This window comes from Bufo gargarizans, chromosome 2 (genome assembly GCF_014858855.1).
Source record: "Bufo gargarizans isolate SCDJY-AF-19 chromosome 2, ASM1485885v1, whole genome shotgun sequence".
In the NCBI taxonomy this organism is placed as follows: domain Eukaryota; kingdom Metazoa; phylum Chordata; class Amphibia; order Anura; family Bufonidae; genus Bufo; species Bufo gargarizans.
In genome coordinates this window covers 644580679-644599902 of record NC_058081.1, presented here as the reverse complement: position 1 = coordinate 644599902, position 19224 = coordinate 644580679, and the positions used below count along the sequence as shown (strand labels likewise).

The following is a 19224-nucleotide window of genomic DNA, read 5'->3' as shown; positions in this document are numbered from 1 at the left end:
ATACTGATTAGGTAACTATAAATACTGTGACAATGGAGAATTAAACGACCGTATCTCCTACACACTGCTTACACCGTGACCGTATCTCCTACACACCGCTTACACCGTGACCGTATCTCCTACACACCGCTTACACCGTGACCGTATCTCCTACACACCGCTTACACCGTGACCGTATCACCTACACACTGCTTACACTGTGACCGTATCTCCTACACACTGCTTACACCGTGACCGTATCTCCTACACACTGCTTACACTGTGACCGTATCTCCTACACACCGCTTACACCGTGACCGTATCTCCTACACACCGCTTACACCGTGACCGTATCTCCTACACACCGCTTACACCGTGACCGTATCACCTACACACTGCTTACACTGTAACCGTATCACCTACACACTGCTTACACTGTAACCGTATCACCTACACACCGCTTACACCGTGACCGTATCTCGTACACACCGCTTACACCATGACCGTATCTCCTACACACCGCTTACACCGTGACCGTATCACCTACACACCGCTTACACCGTGACCGTATCACCTACACACCGCTTACACTGTGACTGCATCTCCTACACACCGCTTACACCGTGACCGTATCTCACCTTTTGGACTCTTGTACACGACTATATGCACTAAAACATGTATAGTGTTAGTTAACGGGCGATATTGATCGTGCGTACAGGAGCACATGGCATCTTGATGTTGTTCATGTTGTGCCTCACAATGGGCTATTGTCCCGCATTCATATGATCTATTCTCTATTCGTGCTAAGCAATAGTCCCACCTGAAGCTCGACTTGCGCAGCATCATTGTAATCTATGATTGTGTGTACTCCTGTTGGCATGATCAATGCCAGTGCGGGACATATGGCCCTCTTGTAGGGAATACAGTCGTGTGAAAGAGGCCTTAAAATGAGTTTTCTCATCTCAGACAATAGGGGCATATCGCTTGGATATGCCCCCATTGTCTTATAGCTGCTGTTCCCCGCACCTATATTGAGAACTGGTCCCCGAAATTGGAGTATGGCGCAATGCGCATGCTCTGCCGCCCTCCATTCTTCTCTATGTGAGAGTTGTGGATTAGCAAACAGTGGTCGAAGGACCCCATTAAATCTGGTGTCCTCCAGCCACAGCGCTACCTGCTCCGTTCTCAATATAGGTGCGTGTCCCATCGGTGGTACCCACACCTATCAGACAATGGTTGCATATTCAAGTGATATGGCACCATTGATTGGGATACCCCTTTAACAGCAGTTAGTCCCTTGTGTGTCCATTGTGGTAATCACACTAGTTATGTCATAGCGTCATAGGGAAATCATTAATCAAACTGTTAAATTACAATTTATTAATGAATTCCTGATGATGCTGATGTACTGTGACTCCCACAAGGGCTCAAATGAAAAGGGGCAAGATTGAACAACGAACAAGCCTTTGCTGTTCATGTGCCAATCATAGGGTCTGCGATCAATAAAGAGCCAAAAGATAGCTCATTATTGATTGTATTGTTCATGGTTCACCTTTGGCAATAATGTCGTTTAGGGGAAAAAAAAATACCAAGGGCTTTTCAATAAACGTACAGTAGTGACCCTATGGTAGTTGTAATGTCACCACAGCGGTAGTGCCAAAGGTTACTGTTACCCTGTACCGGCCAATGAAAACACAAATACATCGAAGTTAACTATACATTTTTTTATTTTTGTATAAATTACAATATATCCATAAAAAAAAAAAAATATATATACAGTCATGTGAAAAAATTAGGACACCCTTTGAAAGCATGTGGTTTTTTGTAACATTTTTAATAAAAGGTTATTTCATCTCCGTTTCAACAATACAGAGAGATTAAAGTAATCCGACTAAACAAAGAAAACTGAAGAAAAGTCTTTTCAAGATCTTCTGTAAATGTCATTCTACAAAAATGCCTATTCTAACTGAGGAAAAAGATAGGACACCCTTGCCCCTAATAGCGAGTGTTACCTCCTTTGGCTGAAATAACTGCAGTGAGATGGTTCTTGTAGCCATCTACCAGTCTTCGACATCGGTCTGAGGAAATTTTACCCCACTCCTCAATGCAGAACTTTTTCAGCTGTGAGATGTTTGAGGGGTTTCTTGCACGTACAGCCCTTTTCAAGTCACCCCACAGCATCTCAATGGGATTCAAATCTGGACTTTGACTTGGCCATTCCAGGACTCTCCATTTCTTCTTTTTCAGCCAATCTTTGGTTGATTTACTAGTATGTTTTGGGTCATTGTCATGTTGCATGGTCCAGTTCCGCTTCAGCTTTAATTTTCTAACTGATGGTCTCACATGTTCTTCAAGCACCTTCTGATACACAGTAGAATTCATCGTGGATTCTATGATGGTGAGCTGACCAGGTCCTGCTGCAGCAAAGCAGCCCCAAACCATGACACTTCCACCTCCATGCTTCACAGTTGGTATGAGGTTCTTTTCTTGGAATGCTGTGTTTGGTTTACGCCAAACATGTCCTCTGCTGTTGTGTCCAAATAATTCAATTTTGGACTCATCTGTCCAAAGGATATTATTCCAGAAGTCCTGGTCTTTGTCAACTTTATCTCTGGCAAATGTCAGTCTGGCCTCGATGTTTCTCTTGGAAAGCAAAGGTTTCCTCCTTGCACACCTCCCATGCAAGTTAAACTTGTACAGTCTCTTTCTGATTGTAGAGGCATGTACTTCTACATCAACAGTAGCCAGAGCCTGCTGTAGTTCTCGAGATGACACTTTAGGGTTTTTGGAGACCTCTTTTAGCATCTTGCGGTCTGCTCTTGGGGTGAACTTGCTGGGGCGACCAGTCCTGGGCATGTTGGCAGTTGTTTTGAAAGCCCTCCACTTGTAGACTATCTTCCGGACAGTGGAATGGCTGATTTCAAAATCTTTTGAGATCTTTTTAAATCCCTTCCCAGACTCATAGGCTGCTACAATCTTTTTTCTGAAGTCCTCTGACAGCTCTTTTGCTCTCACCATGGTGCTCACTCTCACTTCAACAGTCAGGAGCACACCAAACTAAATGTCTGAGGTTTAAATAGGGCAAGCCTCATTCAACATGCAGAGTAACGATCTACTAATTATGTGCACCTGGTGTGATATACCTGTGTGAGATCTGAGCCAATTTAAGAGGGAATACATGTGAGGGTGTCCTATCTTTTTCCTCAGTTAGAATAGGCATTTTTGTAGAATGACATTTACAGAAGATCTTGAAAAGACTTTTCTTCAGTTTTCTTTGTTTAGTTGGATTACTTTAATCTCTCTGTATTGTTGAAACGGAGATGAAATAACCTTTTATTAAAAATGTTACAAAAAACCACATGCTTTCAAAGGGTGTCCTAATTTTTTCACATGACTGTATATATATACATACTATACAAAAAATAAAAATTTTTAGTGGAGTAGGACTGTCGGGTAGGTGGTTTGAGGTTGGCAATGGTAGCCCCCCTGTCCTCTTTATTCTCTGAGCTAAAAATACAGTCCACAAGAAAGGATGCAGGTTGAAATTGTGGGTTGTATAAGGGTCTGAGGAGGAGGGTACCCGAGCATGTGTAGAGGTGGTGGGGAAAATAATGGGACGGAGAAGTAGAAAAGAGACAGAAGGGAACACATGCCCGGGGGCTGGGAATTGAGTCCACCAAATTGATTATGCTTACCCCATAATGGTAGTTAGGGCTGCATTGGATCGCCGACTCTGCTCCCTCCCAGCGGCGAATCAAGGCAGCACTAAACTCCTTCTGATGTTTGTCCAAACCTTCTACAGTGTTGGAAACAACCTCTACACGGGCCACATAATCATTTTGCTTTGGCCTACCGGATCTCTGCATGCTCAGCAGGGCTCTTAAATTTTGATGTCAACCTAAGAGCCTCTGTTGAGCAGAGGGATCCGGTAGGGGACCCGGATTCTCCCAAGCAGATGCATGAGGGACAGGAGGTCTGGCGTTGGCGATCCATTCATTTTCCGCATCAGGAGGTTGTTCAGTCTCCAGAGTGCTGCTCTTAGTTCTGTATGAAAAAAATGAAATAAAAATGTACCTTTAAAAACACCATCCATGTCCGATGCTACGTCTACATTACACCAGAAGTTGGCTGTCCAAAACAGGGTAGCCAAACGCTCTGCTGTTACAGACAGTCCCTTAAAGGGAACCTGTCACCGGGATTTTGTGTATAGAGCTGAGGGCATGGGCTGATAGATGGCCGCTAGCACATCCTCAATACCCAGTCCCCATAGCTCTGTGTGCTTTTATTGTGTAAGAAAACAGATTTGATACATATGCAAATTAACCTGAGATGAGTCCTGTCCCTGACTCATCTCACATACAGGACTCATCTCAGGTTAATTTGCATATGTATAAAATTGATTTTTTTAAGCAATAAAAGCACACAGAGCTATGGGGACTGGGTATTGCGGATGTGCTAGAGGCCATCTAGCAACCCATGTCCTCAGCGCTATACCCCAAATCCCGGTGACAGGTTCCCTTTAAATTACATTTCTTTTTACATTTCATTTACATTTCTTTAAAAAATATATATAATTTACCTTCTTTGTGCCATTGTGCGTCGTCGTAAACCAAGGCCGCTGTATATGTACTCCCTGAGGTTGCGCCGGACCCAATCGGGACTGAACCTCCTTCTTATAGTCCATCCTGAAGCCGTCCTGGATAGATCAGCAACGCGTTGTGTAACCTGTTTAAATGTTGGAAAAAACAAACACAACATGATGTAAGGTTAAGAACAATATGAATGTTTAAAAAAAATAATTTGCTGTTCTTACAACATATCTTCTGAGACACCGCATTTAAATCCCCCCAGGTCTCAGAAAGGTCAGAACATATGTCCCTCTATGGCAGTGTAAGCGGTGTGTAGGTGATACGGTCACTGTGTAAGCGGTGTGTAGGCGATACGGTCACAGTGTAAGCAGTGTGTAGAAGATACAGTCACAGTGTAAGCCGTGTGTAGGAGATACGGTCACAGTGTAAGCAGTGTGTAGGTGATACGGTCACTGTGTAAGCGGTGTGTAGAAGATACAGTCACAGTGTAAGCCGTGTGTAGGAGATACGGTCACAGTGTAAGCAGTGTGTAGGAGATACGGTCACGGTGTAAGCGGTGTGTAGGAGATACAGTCACAGTGTAAGCGGTGTGTAGGAGATACGGTCACAGTGTAAGCGGTGTGTAGGAGATACGGTCACTGTGTAAGCGGTGTGTAGGAGATACTGTCACAGTGTAAGCGGTGTGTAGGAGATACGGTCACAGTGTAAGCAGTGTGTAGAAGATACAGTCACAGTGTAAGCAGTGTGTAGGAGATACGGTCACAGTGTAAGCGGTGTGTAGGTGATACGGTCACAGTGTAAGCGGTGTGTAGGAGATACAGTCACAGTGTAAGCGGTGTGTAGGAGATACGGTCACAGTGTAAGCAGTGTGTAGAAGATACAGTCACAGTGTAAGCAGTGTGTAGGAGATACGGTCACGGTGTAAGCAGTGTGTAGGAGATACGGTCACGGTGTAAGCGGTGTGTAGGTGATACGGTCACTGTGTAAGCGGTGTGTAGGAGATACAGTCACAGTGTAAGCAGTGTGTAGGTGATACGGTCACAGTGTAAGCAGTGCGTAGAAGATACAGTCACAGTGTAAGCAGTGTGTAGGAGATACGGTCACGGTGTAAGCAGTGTGTAGGTGATACGGTCACAGTGTAAGCAGTGTGTAGGTGATACGGTCACAGTGTAAGCAGTGTGTAGAAGATACAGTCACAGTGTAAGCAGTGTGTAGGAGATACGGTCACGGTGTAAGCAGTGTGTAGGTGATACGGTCACAGTGTAAGCGGTGTGTAGGAGATACGGTCACGGTGTAAGCGGTGTGTAGGAGATACGGTCACAGTGTAAGCGGTGTGTAGGAGATACGGTCACGGTGTAAGCGGTGTGTAGGAGATACGGTCACAGTGTAAGCAGTGTGTAGAAGATACAGTCACAGTGTAAGCAGTGTGTAGGAGATACGGTCACGGTGTAAGCAGTGTGTAGGAGATACGGTCACGGTGTAAGCGGTGTGTAGGTGATACGGTCACTGTGTAAGCGGTGTGTAGGAGATACAGTCACAGTGTAAGCAGTGTGTAGGTGATACGGTCACAGTGTAAGCAGTGCGTAGAAGATACAGTCACAGTGTAAGCAGTGTGTAGGAGATACGGTCACGGTGTAAGCAGTGTGTAGGTGATACGGTCACAGTGTAAGCAGTGTGTAGGTGATACGGTCACAGTGTAAGCAGTGTGTAGAAGATACAGTCACAGTGTAAGCAGTGTGTAGGAGATACGGTCACGGTGTAAGCAGTGTGTAGGTGATACGGTCACAGTGTAAGCGGTGTGTAGGAGATACGGTCACGGTGTAAGCGGTGTGTAGGAGATACGGTCACAGTGTAAGCGGTGTGTAGGAGATACGGTCACGGTGTAAGCGGTGTGTAGGAGATACGGTCACAGTGTAAGCAGTGTGTAGGAGATACGGTCACAGTGTAAGCAGTGTGTAGGAGATACGGTGTAAGCGGTGTGTAGGAGATACGGTCACAGTGTAAGCGGTGTGTAGGAGATACGGTCACAGTGTGTAGGAGATATGGTCACGGTGTAAGCGGTGTGTAGGATATACGGTCACGGTGTAAGCAGTGTGTAGGAGATACGGTCACGGTGTAAGCAGTGTGTAGGAGATACGGTCACGGTGTAAGCAGTGTGTAGGAGATACGGTCACAGTGTAAGCGGTGTGTAGGAGATACGGTCACGGTGTAAGCAGTGTGTAGAAGATACGGTCACAGTGTAAGCGGTGTGTAGGAGATACGGTCACGGTGTAAGCGGTGTGTAGGAGATACGGTCACGGTGTAAGCGGTGTGTAGGAGATACGGTCACGGTGTAAGCAGTGTGTAGGAGATACGGTCTTTTAATTCTCCATTGTCACAGTATTTATAGTTAACTAATCAGTATTAGTTACAGTCACTCACATTGGTTGAATTGGCACATGGATACACATGTGAGCAGTAACGCCACGTCAAGGCTTCAACCCTTGTTACTGACCAATCACACACCATGCTTTTCATTCATACGCATTTGGTATTCCAGATGTTTTGGACTACACCTCCCATAATACTTTACCAGCATGATGGGAGATGTAATTCACAGCATGTGGACGGCCTATGGTTGCCGACCTCTGAACTCGCGGTGATCACAGTACACAGGAGCAGCTCGTCACGTGTCAGATGCCCCTTCAATGCTCCCGCCAGGGCGCAGGCCTCAAACATGGGCTTCTTCATTCCACTTCAGGTACTTCGTGTTCCATAGGAGAACATGCTGGTCAGAGTTGTGACACAAAAAAATTAATTAAAATTGTTAGAGCAAATGGCAGAACAGACGCAGTGCAGCAGACTGACAGCGCACATATACACAGCAGACTGACGGTGCACACACATACACAGCAGACTGACGGTGCACACACATACACAGCAGACTGACGGTGCACACACATACACAGCAGACTGACGGGGCACACACATACACAGCAGACTGACGGTGCACACATACACAGCAGACTGACGGTGCACACACATACACAGCAGACTGACGGTGCACACACATTCACAGCAGACTGACGGTGCACACACATACACAGCAGACTGACGGTGCACACACATACACAGCAGACTGACGGTGCACACACATACACAGCAGACTGACGGTGCACACACATACACAGCAGACTGACGGTGCACACATACACAGCAGACTGACGGGGCACACACATACACAGCAGACTGACGGTGCACACATACACAGCAGACTGACGGTGCACACACATACACAGCAGACTGACGGTGCACACACATACACAGCAGACTGACGGTGCACACACATACACAGCAGACTGACGGTGCACACATACACAGCAGACTGACGGTGCACACACATACACAGCAGACTGACGGTGCACACACATACACAGCAGACTGACGGTGCACACACATACACAGCAGACTGACGGTGCACACACATACACAGCAGACTGACGGTGCACACATACACAGCAGACGTTGATTACAGAATCCAGTGAGCGACGGATCTGGTGGCAGATGTGTCCCTCTGGATGGGGGCCGCTTCTCATCCTTCTCCAAGTGACGAGATGGCTGCAGTTTCGTAGTATTTGTTAAATTAGGGTTGTACACATCTAACACACAGGCCACACGTGGTGCACAGCTCCATATCTAACGCACAGCCCACAAATATAATACACTGCCCCCCCCAAATATGCTGCACATACATCCCCCAATATACTGTACCGCACAGACAGCCCCCCCATATACTGCGCAGACAGCCCCCCCATATACTGCGCAGACAGCCCCCCCATATACTGCGCAGACAGCCCCCCCATATACTGCGCAGACAGACCCCTATATACTGCGCAGACAGCCCCCCCATATACTGCGCAGACAGCCCCCCCATATACTGCGCAGACAGCCCCCCCCATATACTGCGCAGACAGCCCCCAAATATACTGTGCAGACAGCCCCCCAAATATACTGTGCAGACAGCCCCCCAAATATACTGCGCAGACAGCCCCCCAAATATACTGCGCAGACAGCCCCCCAAATATACTGTGCAGACAGACCCCCCCATATACTGTGCAGACAGACCCCCTATATAATAGAACCTATATATAGGAGGACAATCAGTCAAGAACCAATATGAGAATAGCTCCTGCAAAGGGTTAAAAGTGCTTTTGGCATGGATATTCATGCTTACCCTCGGCGCTTGCGCACTCACTGGGACGTAATTTTTCCCTACCACCACATTGCGCAGGCGCGTATATCGGGTGGATTTTAATGAGTTAACTGCGCTTGCGCACTGACCCGTGATTTTTCCCTACCTCGGCTCCCAGACGCATGCGCAGGTTCCCGGTGTGCTGCTAAGTTCAGCCTTGAGATTTTCACTAGAGTGTCCTTTTGGGCATGCGCAGATGGAGAAAAGTGAGACACGCCTCCGACGTCATCGCTCATGCGACAGGAAGTCAGAGGGTAGGGAAATCTCACGAGGTAGGGTAGTATAACGCTACACCGGCACTATAACTGGGGCACTGCAAGAGGATATTTTATATACTGGGGCTATAAAGAGGGGCATTTTATATACTGGGGGCTATAAAGGTAGAGATTTATAGCTACTGGAGGGCATTATGAACTTTAGGGGCATTACTGGGGGAACATATAACTAATGGGGAATATTCACATAGAAAGGAAAAGGCAGCTCTCACCTGCTCCTCTTTGGAATCAGCTCCTGGACACGGCTGACTTGTAAACTCCAAACAAAAACGTAAGATCCAGCTTAATCTTGCAGCAGGGGTTAATAAGGGGTTAATAAGTGACAGGGGGGGTGTAGTGTGGTGCTTGGTGCTACATATTACAGAGCTGCCTGTGTCCTCTGGTGGTCGATCCAAGCAAAAGGGACCACCAGAGGACCAGGTAGCAGGTACATCAGACGCTGTTAACAAAACAGCATCTGATATACCTTTCAAGGGTTAAAAAAAATCGCATCTACAGCCTGCCAGCAAATGATCGCCGCTGGCAGGCTGTAGATGCAGGCTGTAGATGTGCGCTGGTTAACAGCAGGCTCAAAACATGCAAGACCTAAGACAAGCTCGGCTGCCACTAGCTCTATTTGAGTATCTCACATCTGGCAATGTTTGTCCACAGTACAAATAGACAAATGCACTGCCACGTGCAAGATCTGCAGGATAAAAATAAGCTGTAGGCATTCAAAGATAAACATAGGCAGGCACTATGTCTCTGTTGCAGCATATGAAGTGGCATCACCCAATCCAGTAGGAAAATAGAACTGGCCACCAGCCATAGGAAAAGAGTGTCTCCTTCTCTTGGTCTGCTTTGCAGCAGTCAGGCCGCATCCACATGCAGTACAGTGTCCTTTACCTCATCATCAGTTAGTTCTTCTCCCATTCAGACTCCTCTTCCGCTCAGTTATCAGCCATCGATAATAGAAGGTGTGGCCTGGAAATAACTCTATGCGTGCAGCAATATGCTGATGCTCAAGCTTATCTCCCACCTGGTCAAGTTGCTGGCAGTGCAGTCACCGCTGTACCACTTAATGGATTCTGCTGACTTTAGGAAACTGATGGAATGCAATCGTTCTCGCTGGAAGGTGTATGGAGGAGCTGTTATGAACAGGGACAGTACATGTCTTTCATGGCCCACTGGGTCTATGTTTTTTGCAGCAGCGGCGGGAAGCACCACAGCAATGAGGCGAGATCCTATAGAAGCATCCACGTTTGCGTTGGCCTGGTTCCCTCATCATGCTCTTATCTGCCTCCTCCATGGATATCCTCCCATACCCAACAAAAAGTAAAGTGAAGTGAAGTAAAGCGAAGTATTGCCATGCTGTGTTAGAGATCATCAGCCTGGGAGGGAGAAGCCACACAGCTGATTAGTTGCTAAAGGGCATCAAGCAGCAAACCTGCTGGCTGTCTCCCCAACACCTCCAAGTGTGCAAGGTGGTTAGCAGGAACATTGTGGGCGTGCTGTATTTGGGGGAAATAACACCTGCTCCCTGAATGGCACATCCGATAAATTTAGTGGTCCAAGCTTTTGGAAAAAGTTGCAGAGAGACCTGGCCACGTCCAGGAGACTGTTCTTGCATTTCAGCCATTCTTATGTGGCAAGTAACTCCCTCCTGGACTTGCAGTGTCAGAATGGTCTGCCATTGGACAGCCTGTGAACCGGGTCCTCGGCCATACTGGTGGGCATGGCAAGCTGTATGTTTGCTTGCTTTCATACTGACAGGCCTATAGTTAGCATCAATAAATCTTATGATTACTGGATAGCCATGCTTTTAGACACCCACTATCAAAGCAAAATTGGGGAATTTTTTCCTGTTACCAAAGGGGGGGGGCAAATTGCTTTATTAGCAGGAAACACTGTGTACGCAGCTTGCCACAGCTTTTAGTGAGCCAACACATGATGCCCTTGTGTCTGTCTGACCAGAAGGCTAATCTCTGCCCGCTGCAGAGTCACCCACCGTCTCTGCTACTACAAGCAGCAGAAGCCTCAGCTGGCAGTTTAATATGCATTACTGCCACCAAGTTCCAAATTACTGTAGTTAATTTTTTTCACAAATGGTAAAATATCTTACTTTCAACATCTGATATCTCTTCTATGATCTATTGTGATCTATTGTGAATAAAATATGGGTCTATAAAATTTGCAAATCATTGAATTCATTTTACACAGTGTCTCGACTTTTTGGAAATTGGGATTGTACCGCCATCCATCTTTCTTTGATTCCTGACCAGTTTCTCAGTCCCTGCAGATGAAAAGCTTCTCCACAAAATGATTCTGCCACTACCATGCATCTCTGGGGGTATGATGATCTTGGGGTGTTGGGTTTGTGTCATACCAATCGATTATTACCATAGTAGTTTTGGGCATCAACCTAGGGCCCATGGCTGCCCAAAATGCCCATCAATATTCTTGGGCTTCTCTAGGCCAAAACGTCCAGGGATTGGACCCCGGATGTTTTGTTCAGTTCCCTACATTTGAAGGCCATGGTGGCGTACAGGAGCCGATGGCTCCCGATCCTTCTCATAAGCCATAGGTCATTAAGCCTATTAGGCCTTAGAGCCATGCAGGAGGTCACGATGGGATGACATCAAGGCCACCTGTGCAGAGTCTCAGGCAGCACGATGATGTCATCACAACTGCTTGCATCAGGATGCCAGTGGAGTGAGGTCGTCATTGCGATCGCCTGTGCAGGTAGAAGGCTACCCAGGGCGCTATGGCCTGCATCGCATACAGTGGGAGTAAGGTGAGTATTTTTTTTATTTTTTATTTTATCACTACTTCTGGGGGCACTATAACTGGGGCACTGCAAGAGGATATTTTATATACTGGGGCTATAAAGAGGGGCATTTTATATACTGGGGGCTATAAAGGTAGAGATTTATAGCTACTGGAGGGCATTATGAACTTTAGGGGCATTACTGGGGGAACATATAACTAAGGGGGAATATTCACATAGAAAGGAAAAGGCAGCTCTCACCTGCTCCTCTTTGGAATCAGCTCCTGGACACGGCTGACTTGTAAACTCCAAACAAAAACGTAAGATCCAGCTTAATCTTGCAGCAAAGAGGAATACTTTATTGAAGCGATAAAAACTTCCAATACAGGACAGTCTCATCTAGGCGTTTCGGACCCTAGGTTTTTTTGGTCCTTACTCATGACTAAACCTAGGGTCCGAAACGTGTAGATGAGACTGTCCTGTATTGGAAGTTTTTATCGCTTCAATAAAGTATTCCTCTTTGCTACAAGATTGAGCTGGATCTTCCGTTCTTGTAATGGGGAATATTGTCACTTCTGTGGCACCACTGGAGGCAAATAACTAACTGGAGGTGCTACATGAGGCATTATAACTACTGGGGGCACTACACTGGTAAATATAATTACTCGGGGACTACAGGGGGCAGTGTAACTACTGAGGGTGCTGTAGGTGGAATTATTTCTACTGTGGCCACTATTACTACTGGGAGTACTGTGGAGGGAATTATTAGTGAGCACAATATGGAGAGCACTACTAATACTGGGGACATAGGGGCAATGTTGGGGACATAGGGGCAATGTAAGGGACACTATTTCTAATGATTGCCAGCTGGGAGAGAATTATTATTGGTGGGTCATTTGTATTATTAAGGGGGAAACTATCTGTATGGAACTATTATTTTTGCAGTATAGTATTTAGTTACATTGGGGAGCAAAGCGGGGACAGTATTGGTTTACCAACAGGATAACACTATTCAGGCACCAGGAGGAGGATGGTGGAAAAGTGCGGAATCTAAGATGTCTGTGTTGCAAACTCTGCAGAGATGAGATGTACAGGTAGTTAAAAGATGTCATCATGGCGGTCTGGTTTGAATGGAGAAGATGAGGAAACAGAACATCTACATCAGAGGAGACATGGTTGGATATAATAGGTATGTGTGGCTCTATTCTCCTGTATGTTTGGTAGCGCAGAATTTAATGTCCATATAAATATTTATTTAGCATTAGGACTGGGGGGAGGGTACATACTGTGCATACAAGCTTAAAGAACAGCCGAGGGCCTTTGGGCCACTTATTCTGTCCCTGTGCCACACATTGCATTTACCAAGATGGCTAATTTCAGTCACATGTGAACAAGAAACTTTTTTTCTGTTTTCTTATGTTTTCTCTTTAAGCAATTTTTTTTTGGCCACTCCTCCATAAAGTTGGCCCATTTCAGACATTAATTGCATATCGCTAGAATTTGTCATCAATGTCAGAAAGGTGCAGGTCCCATCTCCAGGACTTGCACCAATCCCCAAAATTTGATCCCCGAAGTGAAGGAGAGCAATTTGCACATGCGCGACACAGTCTCCATCTACTGCTATCGGAATTCCTAAGTCCCATAGTGGTGACTGAGGCACACATTGCGCATGCACTACCACCTCTCCATTCCATTATGAGAAATAGGTGAGCCAGCCTTGGCTATTTTTGGAACGCCCATAGTGGTTAAAAAAGGGTGGCCGGGCAGGTGGGCTGCTCTCTGTTAACTCCGGGGATTTTGTTCTGGAGAAAGCAGTGGGTCCTAGATGTGGGACCCATACCTATCTGACATTGATGGCATATCCTAGCGATGTGCCGTCATTGATGAGATGGCACATCCCCTTTAAGTAAAATCTAAATTTTAGTTCCTTGTTGCAATGCAAATAAACAGAAAAAACACTAAGGGGGTGAATCCTTTTACTGTAGATGATAGGAGAGCAGTGCAGACATACCTAGAGTGATGGTCATTAGTGTTGAGCGAGCACCAAAGTGCTCAGGTGCTCACCCGAGCACCATGGAAGTCGATGGGAGAACCCCAAGCACCCCCTGATCTGAAGAGGGGAGGGTGTTGGGACTCTAGTTCGGCTTAGGAGTTCCTGCTCTGACTCCATATATAGCTATGTCCATGTATGGAGTCAGTGCTTGGGGACACCCCAGTGTATTTAAATATAATTTAGCCTGTATTTCAGAAAAGTTTCTGCCGAAATTCAAACTCACAACCTTCTGTATTAGAGGCAAGGCACTTAACCACTCAGCTATAATAGCTGCATAGCCAGTTACTTAAAAAAAAAAAAAAGAGAGACTTCTACTTCTACTGAGACCTATACAGTAGAAGTCTCATATTTTCTTATATATATATTTTTTGTGATTGGCTATGTAGCTATATAGTTTAGTGGTTAAAGTTCTGGGCTGTGATGCAGAATCTTTGAGTTCAAATTCTGTCACAAACTTTTTCAGAAATAGAGACTAAACTTAATTTAAATATAAATGTTTAAATTAAGTTTAGTCTCTATTTCTGAAAAAGTTTGTGACAGGATTTGAACTTACAGCTTCTGCATCACAGCCCAGAACTTTAACCACTACATATCTGTAAAGAATAAATCAAGGCAACTGGATGTACTGTAGATTTCTTGAAAACGTTTCACTCGTTCTTCCAACGAGCTTTCTCAATTCTGAGTGATTGTACAAAAAATTCTGGGAATAAATATGTAACTGAATCCACATCTGGTAATTAGACCCAGCATTGGGTCAAAGGTGTTGATTCCATTATCCTAATTGGAGTCAGTAGGTGACTTCTCAGAAAAAGGTGTCAAGACAGCATTATACGTGGCAGACAATAGATGTCTAACCCCCCCACCTCTATTCAAGCTTGGCTTCTCCATTTTTACGTAGATGGCCTCCTTCACGCCTCGTTTGTACCAATCGGCCTCCTTATCCAAAACACGTACTTGACTGTCTTCAAAGGTGTGACCTGTTCCTTTTAAATGTAAGTACACGGCTAAATCTTGACCAGAGGTTTTGGCTCTTCTATGCTGGGCCATACGCTGATGTAGTTGTTGTTTTGTTTCACCGATATACAGTTCTGAGCATTCCTCATTGCACTGGACTGCGTACACAATGTTGTCCATATTGTGTTTAGGCGTTGGGTCTTTGGGGTGAACCAGTTGTTGCCTCAGTGTGTTGCTGGGTTTAAAGCAAACAGGAATGTGATGTTTATTAAAAATCCTTTTGAGTTTCTCAGACACCCCAGCTATATATGGGATAACCATATTCTTGCGTCTGTCATGCTTCTCGCCCTTACTGGTAGTCTTGGTGGTCTTTCTTCTCCTTCCTTCTGTTTTGACAAAGGCCCAAACTGGATACCCACAAGTTTTAAGTGCCCCTCTGAGGTGTTTGAGTTCCTTCGCCTTGGCCTCTGTGCTAGTGGGGATTTTCTCTGCCCGGTGGTGTAGAGTCTGGATGACTCCCAGTTTGTGGTCTAGAGGATGGTTCTGGGCTATAACAATCACAAAAAAACAACAACACGAGACTTCTACTGTAGAGGAATACTTACTACTAGTAACATGACTTCTACTGTATAGGTCTCAGTAGAAGTACAGTACAGCAGAAGTCTCTCTTTTTTTTTCTTTCTTTCTTTAAACTAACTGGCTATGCAGCTATTATAGCTGAGTGGTTAAGTGCCTTGCCTCTAATGCAAAATGTTCAGAGTTCAAATCCCGGCAGAAACTTTTCTGAAATACAGGCTAAATTAGATTTAAATACACTGGGGTGTCCCAAAGCACTGACTCCATATATGGACATAGCTATATATGGAGTCAGAGCAGGGACCCTTAAGCCGCAGACTCACACTGAGGGATTCTCTCACTGTACAGCGCTCTTCTGCATAGAAATAGAGGCTAAATTAGATTTAAATACACTGACTCGAGCATCGCGATCAAGCACACGTGGTGTTCGGCCGAACTCTGCGATGTGCCGAGCATAGCAATGCTGGAGCCGAACTGGTGTTCAGCTGAGCATGGTCGCTCAACGCTAATGGTCATGCATCAAACTAATCCAACTGTAAAGTAGCAGTCCTATCATGTCGGACTCTCTGCACCGATTGCTTCTATAGCCCTTCCCTCTGGAATTTCATCAGGAGACCATTTTATTTGTCATTGCAGAGGAGAGTTGATGTGAAGGGTTCAGTGCAGAGATCCCAGGGTGCTGAACATGAAGGGAATGCCTTCTGGGAAATTGTGGTCACAGTACCAGAGGGCTTTAATGTCCGATTTCTGTGTCATGTAACCTACATGCCTGTCACACTACATGTTTGCATTGCTCTACCCTTCTCATATATAGCAGTTTTCTGTGTCTATGACTGAGGCAGGTCCCTTACTGAGGCCTGATCAAAGTAGACTTTTGCTTTCAAGCTGGTCCCTGCCACCATATAGCGTCATTTACAGTTTTAAGGGGTCAAAACGGCTGACAAATTCCCCAACTGGAAATGCTGAAGTGCATATAGAGGAAATAGAAAACAACAATGAGAAATTGTCAGAGTCCCACTGATGCATGAATTTTCACAATATCATATTAGGTGTTACTACGCCCTCTACTGGAGTATGATTAGAATAGCTCTATAGCTCCATCTGGAAATCTTGCAATAAAGTATTTCAAAAGTATTGCTTGAGATTATAAAAAAAGACTACTATTCTTGTTGTTTTTTTCACATATGCCCCATTGAGCCAAAATAATACTGCCACACCCTGATGTTGGGGCTCCTGATAGTAGTTGAGGTGCACTTAGTGATATGAGTTTGGAAGGGGTGCATGGCAGGCGATGCAGGGGTTGTGGCTAGTGACCAGGCCAATTGTAGAAAATAGACAAGTCTCTCTTTACTAAAGTGCAGAATGGAAGTATCAAAACTCATTTCCAAACAATTCACAGTGCAGATCTTCTCTGATAGGAAAGGAATGGATAGAGGCCAGAATGGGGGTTGTGATACTCCTTCCCTCTATCTCTCCAAAGTCTCCCTTTGCAGAATCTATGGCTGGCAATATTATGCTTGCAATGGTGGCTGTAATTCCTAGCTGAGGGGTGCAGGATTAAGATACGGTGGGCCAGACCATGACCAAGTGTGGAAGGGTGTCTTAGCAATGTCCCTCACACTGCAGAAAAGTCTCTATCAGTCTTAAATAACAAATACCTTACTGACTGACTCCAGTGATACGGCCATGCAGATTCTGGACTTTCCTGGTTCTTTCTTTCTGTCTCTGGAGTATTGTGAAGTACAGATGATTTTCTCTCAGTGGATCTCTGAGAGATAGTGGTTCTCTGGAGTCCAGGTCTAGTACACTGAGGAGTAAGCACATGTAGCTCTCTCTCACTTCCTCAGTCCCTCAGCTAACTTAATACAGAGACAGTTAGAATTACTAACTTAGACTGATCCATACAGAGATATGCTGGAAATTACAAGTCATTAACATATTAAAAACCATAACAAGAACATTCAAGTCAATAGGTCAGTGAAAAAAAAAATTACAGCACAGGGACATCATCCATCTTTCCTTGATTAGTAGATAGTTATTAATCAAGATTGTAGATGATTAGTGGTTAGTAGATGCTGTGTGTTCTTCAGATTTCTTTTCAGGTGTGTGCAAAACAGATGGTAAACAGTTGCAATCCTGACGGAAAGAATGGAAATGCTGAACACAAACGTAGACAAAATGGATTCCACTTAGGCTACTTTCACACTCGCATTTTTTTACGGATCCGCCATGGACGGATCCGTTCAGATAATACTAACCGTCCGCATCAGTTCAGAATGGATCCGTTTGTATTATCTTTAACATAGCTAAGACAAATACGTCTTGAACACCATTGAAAGTCAATAGAAGACGGATCCGTTTTCTATTGTGCTAGATTGTGTCATTGAAAACGGATCCCATTGACTTTAACACTCGTGTTTTGGCTTTCCGTTTGTGAGATCTGTTCAGGGCTCTCACAAGCAGTCCAAAATGGATCACTTTGCATTTTAATGCATTCTGAAAGGAAAAGGATCCACTCAGAATGCATCAGTTTGCATAAGTTCAGTCTCCATTCCGCTTTGGAGACGGACACCAAAATGCTGCTTGCACCGTTTTGGTGTCTGTCTGATGAAACTGAGCCAAACTGATCCTTCCCCTTGACTTACATTGTGTGCCAGGACGGATCTGTTTGGCTCAGTTTCATCAAACGGACACCAAAACGCTGCAAGCAGCACTGACACAATCTGGCACAATAGAAAACGGATCCGTCATCCATTGACTTTCAATGATGTTCAAGACGGATCCATCTTGGCTATGTTAAAGATAATACAAACGGATCCTTTCTGAATGGATGCAGAAGGTTGTATTATCTGAACGGATCCGTTACACAAAACGCAAGGGTGAATGTAGCCTTACATTGTGTGCCAGGACGGATCAGTTTGGCTCAGTTTCATCAGACGGACACCAAAACGCTGCAAGCAGTGTCCGCCTCCAAAGCGGAATGTAGGATGAACTAATGCAAACTGATGCATTCTGAGCGGATCCTTTTACATTCAGAATGCATTAGAATGCAAACTGATCCGTTTTGGACCGCTTGTAGCCCTGAACTGATCTCACAAACGGAAAGCCAAAATGCAAGTGTGAAAGTAGCCTTACATGCAAAATCATCCATGTTTCACTGGACAGACTATGACTCGTTTTGTATCACAAAAAAACATATGAATGTACAGTCGTGCCCAAAAGTTTTGAGAATTACATAAATATTGAAAATTGGAAAAGTTGCTGCTTAAGTTTTTATAATAGCATTTTGCATATACTCCAGAATGTTATGAAGAGTGATCAGATGAATTGCATAGTCCTTCTTTGCCATGAAAATTTACTTAATCCCCAAAAAAACTTTCCACTGCATTTCATTGCTGTCATTAAAGGACCTGCTGAGATCATTTCAGTAATCATCTTGTTAACTCAGGTGAGAATGTTGACGAGCACAAGGCTGGAGATCATTATGTCAGGCTGATTGGGTTAAAATGGCAGACTTGACCTGTTAAAAGGAGGGTGATGCTTGAAATCATTGTTCTTCCATTGTTAACCATGGTGACCTGCAAAGAAACGCGTGCAGCCATCATTGCGTTGCATAAAAATGGCTTCACAGGCAAGGATATTGTGGCTACTAAGATTGCACCTTAATCAACAATTTATAGGATCATCAAGAACTTCAAGGAAAGAGGTTCAATTCTTGTTAAGAAGGCTTCAGGGCATCCAATAAAGTCCAGCAAGCGCCAGGATCATCTCCTAAAGAGGATTCAGCTGCGGGATCGGAGTGCCACCAGTGCAAAGCTTGC

At 45.0% G+C, this 19224-nt stretch overlaps 1 long non-coding RNA gene across 1 annotated transcript; it reads right to left on the bottom strand.

The window, feature by feature from the left end:
• Positions 1-3963: 3963 nt before the first annotated feature.
• LOC122927044 lies at positions 3964-7296 on the bottom strand. The gene is made up of 3 exons (XR_006387750.1): positions 7194-7296; positions 4559-4704; positions 3964-4023 (listed from the first exon to the last, which is right to left on the bottom strand). It is a non-coding gene; the product is annotated as an uncharacterized LOC122927044 (long non-coding RNA).
• Positions 7297-19224: the final 11928 nt, after the last annotated feature.